Source organism: Sitophilus oryzae, unplaced genomic scaffold (genome assembly GCF_002938485.1).
Source record: "Sitophilus oryzae breed Bouriz unplaced genomic scaffold, Soryzae_2.0 scaffold_1016_pilon_pilon, whole genome shotgun sequence".
NCBI classification, from domain to species: domain Eukaryota; kingdom Metazoa; phylum Arthropoda; class Insecta; order Coleoptera; family Curculionidae; genus Sitophilus; species Sitophilus oryzae.
Genome location: NW_022145634.1, coordinates 26,313 through 32,350, shown reverse-complemented (window position 1 = coordinate 32,350; position 6,038 = coordinate 26,313). Strand labels below are relative to the sequence as shown.

At 35.4% G+C, this 6,038-nt stretch overlaps 1 long non-coding RNA gene across 1 annotated transcript; it reads right to left on the bottom strand.

The window, feature by feature from the left end:
• Positions 1–4,204: 4,204 nt before the first annotated feature.
• On the bottom strand, positions 4,205–5,558 carry LOC115874251. Its single transcript, XR_004048809.1, has 2 exons — positions 5,375–5,558; positions 4,205–4,249 (listed from the first exon to the last, which is right to left on the bottom strand). It is a non-coding gene; the product is annotated as an uncharacterized LOC115874251 (long non-coding RNA).
• Between the last annotated feature and the right edge of the window lie 480 nt (positions 5,559–6,038).

Here is a 6,038-nt window from a genome sequence, read left to right as displayed (position 1 = left end):
AAATGACCGAAACAGAAATAAAAAATAAAGCGTGGCATATCATTGTACTTAGGAGACAGAGTTCTTTCAAAACAAAAAATGCAGGTCTGTATTTAAAACAAAATAAGTTGGCCTCTGTACCTATTTTACAAATTATGAGCTAATTTGAAATTTGAACATCTAAAAATACTATCAGATAGTCATAATAAAATAGCTATGAAAATGTGCAAGTAGTTTTTTGATTTTCGAAAAAGTGACAACAGGAAAAATATTGACTTTCAAAAAAATCAGGTTTTCAAAAACTCAACAATCCTTGAAATTTTTTTTTTTTTTTTTTGATGGCATCTTGGTGAACAGCCCAAGGAGTAATTTTGCCCCAATTTAACCATGATTTATTACGGTTACCAAGATGAAGAGAGAAATGCTCATTACCCCAATTTGTAGCAGCAAGAATTATGTTGTTAATAAACTACCTCAAATTAAGGATAACTAAACAAAAGCTAAAAGCTAAAAGCAATACCATCAAATGAGAAAATCAAGTCGAAAAATAACCGTCGCCGTAGCCATCGAGAGAGAGAGCGAAAACGCATTACCCGAAATTAATTTGCGATCGAAACAAAAAAGGGGTAGATTCTAATTTGCAGATACGATGGTCGTCGGGTTGTGGAAAAAATACGCGCCAGGCCTAATAAAGATTCCGGGCGGGGATAAGATAACCGAAAGAAATACTTAAAAAGGAAAAACGGCCATTAATCAAGATATTTAATTATTGGCGAAAGGAAAATCGAGGGTGAAATATCGCATTTCCATTTTAGCCGGCCGAGAAGGGGTTGGTTGGAAACGGGGTAGATCAGGCGGGGCGATAGGCAAACGGCGACCGATTTTAAATCGGGATAAGTAGAGATTTTATTAAATTTGGTTTGGAAATGTCAAAACTCTGGCTAATTTAATTCGAGGACCGACGATGAAGCGCGGAAGATCGATCTGTGGATCGTTGGCTTGCGATGGATACATTAAAAACCGAAATCAATTTTTTTGCTAATGACAAAATTTAAATTTTAAAAGAAACTTTTGTAAATTAAACAGTACATTGTTTTATTAGGAGTAGAATTTTTAGAATTTAGAATGAGTGGGAGGGGGGTTAATCACTTCGACCTTACAGATCCATTGTGTCCCCTTTCTTGAATCATAGCTCATCATACAGTCACAGGGCTTTGACAAAGCCAGTATCTGGGACGGTTTTATAGAGGTAGTTCTCCATCTACGATACCAGTCGTACCAAAATATATGACACGAATGGTTAGGTTAGTCGTTTCGGCGCACTCAGTGATGAGGTGTACGGGTGTTTCACCATCTTCCCCCACAGAATCTGCATTCGCCGTTTCTTCTCAGTTTCAATCTACTGAGGTGTTCATTGAGGAGACAGTGTCCTGGTCAAAAAACCCCGTGACAATCGAAGATTGTTCTTACTCAGACACAGGAAGATCTGTGATTTTTTCTTGATCATAAGCCATCAGAAACTTCTTCCGAGTGTCCTAGACCATTGCAAGATTTCCATTCCGGGTTGCGGATGGAGTCTTCAAAGTTCTTGAGTTCCGCCTTGAGTTAGTTACCACTTGGAAAGCAGAACGGTTCTGGAGGCCAGTTGGTGGAGTGTTCGCTCCTTCCCTAGCTAGATTATTTGCTTTTTCATTGCTTCTATCCCTTGGTGAGCAGGCACGCAGTGTAGGAGGACTTTGTTTTCTTTGCCTAATTTATTCAGCTTCTCACATGCGTTCTTTGACCAATTTCGAATTAATTGATACTGAGTTGATCGCCTTTAACGCTGCTTGACTATCCAGATAAGATGGCTATTTCTTTCCGATAGTTCCTATCTAAGATAAGTTTTGTACGCATCTCTCGATAGCGTAGATTTCTGCCTGTAGGATACTAGGGTAAAGTGCCCATTGGTTCGGGTATTTAGTTCTCGGCCCAAACACTCCGATCCCTGTTCCCGTATTGGTTTGGAAGCATCCAGTATACCCAGGAGATTACGGTATGGTCTTTTAACTGCTGGGCAAGCGTTTCGCTCTTCCTATCCTTCTTATTGCTCAATACTACATTGACATGTTTGTCAAAAGTTGTACGTTCCCAGCATATCGTCCACTGGGGTTGCAGAAATTGGTATTTCCTTTTGAGGGTGTTCCAAGCCCCTGATCTGACAAATTCTCCAGTACTATTCCGTTAGTGACCATTCTAATCATTGTCGCATTGGCATATCTACCAATGACAATGTGCAGTGGTGTTAGATCTAGAATGACCTCCATTGCTGCTCTTGGACAGATTCTCATGGCTCCTGTGATGCAAACACATGCTAGTCTCTGGACTTTGCATAGGTCTTAGGAGTAAAAATGATACTTTTGGTGGCCAGTCTGTTCGTTTACGACATTACAGGCGAGACACAAAAAGTAATTTTTACTCCGAATCAAACATGGTATTTATTTTTCAAAAATAATTTTTTAAACAATTTTAAACGTTCCAAATAGTATAAAAATATTTAAAATTAATACGTTGTATATATATATTGAGAAACTATGGTTATGGCTGGTTGAATTTGACACTTTATGTCAGTACTTTTATGGCTAGGCGCTAAAATGACTTTTTTATATTGTCAATCACGTCGCAAAAACTGATACTTTTGTGGCTTGTGGCCAGTGGCGTAGCTACCTAGGGGCTAGGCGGGGCAGTGCCCCGGGGCCCTCAAGCTCAGGGGGCCGTCAAATCCTTACCAGAAATCTCGATCGAACTGAACTTTTGGAGAAATTCCTCCCATTTTCAGAATAAATATAACAGGTGACCCCACTTTAATCATGACAACTCAGTTGAGGGAAATTATGCCTAGGGAATTCCCCTAAATTCTTTCTGTAGGTTGGCAGTGTTGTCAATTTGCCGGATAGAGATATGTGCGTTTTATTATTCATGGATATGCGTTTTATTGTGAATTCGAGTTAAGATTTTTTTTTCGAGAACGGTTAAAAAATTAATGCTGTATCAGAAGTAAGTAAGCTAATGTCAATAAACTTTTTTGTACGGGTCAATATACCTAGTGGTTCAATTTTATTTGATTTTACCACTCATTTTGATGTCCGTTAAGTCAATAAATCGTGTCAAATCTCTAGATTTCGGCTACAGCTCATTGTATAATTCGAAATAACGTGAAAAAATGCAAGTCACCTGCAGTAGGTACATTAATTCAGGTCCGCGGCCCGGAGATCGTTCATGGTCTCCACCGATAATTGTGGTAAACCTTAGTGTTACCACTGGTAACACTAAGGTTTGTGCAAGCTGTTGTGAACATACATTTAATATGGTTATATGTATATGTATATTCGACAAATTGTATAAAATATTATTTTTCACTTATTCTACGGCTATGCTTAAAGAATTTAAGGTACGAAAAATACCATCAACATTATTATTCTTCTCAGAAAGATGGGTGATGCAAATAAACAGAACCAATACCTTAAGATGAAATTTGGAAGAAGTAGTCATAAATAGTTGCATCATTTTTGAGTTTTCCTTTGTAATTCGTTTACTTTCAGACGCGATGTCTGGTTTCTATTTACTTAAGAAATGGTCATGTTTGTCCTTTTGCAAACCTACCTGAAAATATTATTAAGAAATAGCAGGTACGCCCGTGGATTTTCGGGGAGGGCATTCTCATAAAAGCACAGTCTGGCGGGACATTCGCTTAAAAAAATTTTTCATAAGACGTAATACTGCTAAATTTATATTTTGTATTAAAAGTTTAAAAATAAAAAGTAATAACAACTTAGTAAAATTTAATTATAAAAAAATAAGAATAACATTCCCAACAAGTGGTGATACGAGTCAAATTGAGAACTACAACATTTGGTGGCAGCGACTACAAGATTGGTGACGACGGTGGTCCAATCCGGGATCACGACATTGAGGTGGCAGCGGTAAAAACTATCAAGGTTTCCTGAAGGTGCGCCAGCCGCAGCAGAAAACCTACCAGTTTTTGGAAGAAGATAGAGGCAACGGGCAGTTCTTGAAGGTGCACCAAGAAGCAGCAAGAAGCCCGACACGAGGCGTAGACATTGGGGACACTGAAGGAGCGCCAGACGCAGCAGCAAGTCTCCAGGGAAGCTTTTGTTTTCACCAGATGATGACGGGGTAAGTCTTTCATTTGTTTACTGTATTGTGACGCTACTGTTTTTCTTCCGATTTTAGTTAGTTAGATTTAAGTTAAGACAATAATAATTCTGGGCTGCAAATAACAAAAAAAAAAAAAAAAAATATTGCTTAAAATTCGTAAATATTTTTTCTCTCTTCTTAAATACATCTATAAAAATAAATAATTCATAGAAACTAAAGTAATAAATCATTAATAAAATATAATAATGGCTGGAGGTAAAGACGCAACTGATGTTCTGAATTTAATAATTCATTTGATGGTCAGGGTGACGCAAATTCACTTCAATTTTTCTTAAAAAATTGTGATTCAATATTAAAAATTGTCAAAGTGGATCAAAAGAATTACTAGTAGATTTAATTTTGGTACTAAATTAAAAGGGAAGGCACAAGAGGTAACACAATATAAACAGTTTCAAAATTGGGAGAACTAAAAGATTTCTTATTAGAGCACTTTACTGATAAAACACCACCATCGCATTTTCTAGCACAAATAATGAATATAAGGCAACATTTTAGGGAAACTGTAAAAGAATATGGCGATAGATTACAAATTCTCTTTAATAAATATAAAGAAACGTGTCCTTAAATTAATGCAAATAACCGAAGCTACTGTTTAATAGAAAAATTTAAACTCCATTTTAGTCAATACTTTTAGAAAAGGACTCAACGATGAAAAATTTCAAATGCGTATTATTGCCGAAAATACTACATATTTAGAAAAAGCTTTATCATTAGCAATTGAAATGGAACTTGAGAATAATGACAGGTTTAAAACTCGCATTTTAAAAATATAGGTTTGGTAGAGCGCATTAAAATAGACAATTATAAATAATCATTCTTCTAATAATTCCTGTTTATTTTGTTTTAAAAATAATCATTTAACATCACAGTGTAAACAGCTTAGGCAATACAGGAAAAAATTCAGTAAACTCTTATAATAGAAATGTACCTAGCAATAATCAGACACGCCCACCGCAAAATTTTAATAGCAATAATTTTTCAAATAGACAAGACGTAAATACAATTTACAATATAATCAAGGACGTTTCACTAATCGAAACTTCAACAATCAAAATTTTAATCAGAACAACGACGTGCGTAATTATAATCGTAATTATGGTAACAATTACAACAGTAATAATCCCGTGCAAGTACAATAATAGATATTCTCAGAATCCAAGAAGTTTTAATAACTCACAAGTTCCTCAACGGCAGCAAAATGTTTCGATACCTCAGCAATCTCAAAATTTTTCTAATTACAATAATGAATTCAGTACTACCAATTTTAATAGTTCAAATAATAAATCACCACAACAAATTCAAACTATAAATTCTCAGTCGTTAACCAATTCAGCAGATAATTATTTTTCAGAACCGAGCACATCTCAAAATTTTTCGGAAACGAGAGCGAAGCCTTGGTCGCAAGCAGCCGATTAAGCGCTTCTTAAAATTAGATAATAGCTGTTCTATGAATTACACACTACCTGAGCATAAAAAATAAAATTAAAGAACAAAACCCAGGCTGACATACCGCATAAATCAGTATTATTTTCCGATAGTTACACCAACAATTGAATAATTAAAATCCCTTCTTTAGATATAAAAGATAAAAATTACATCTTTTATTAGATACAGGGGCAGATATATCTTTATTGAAAGAATGTATCTTATTACAAAATAATCTGGTCTGTAATAAAACTTGCATTATAAATTAATTAAAACAATAACAAAGCAATAACTCATCCTTTTCACATTGTGCCAGATAGTATACCGATTAAAAGTGATGGACTATTAGGACGCGATTTTTTTGCAAAGTATAAACCAAAATAAATTACGAAGACGTAGTCATTAATTTTGAAGAC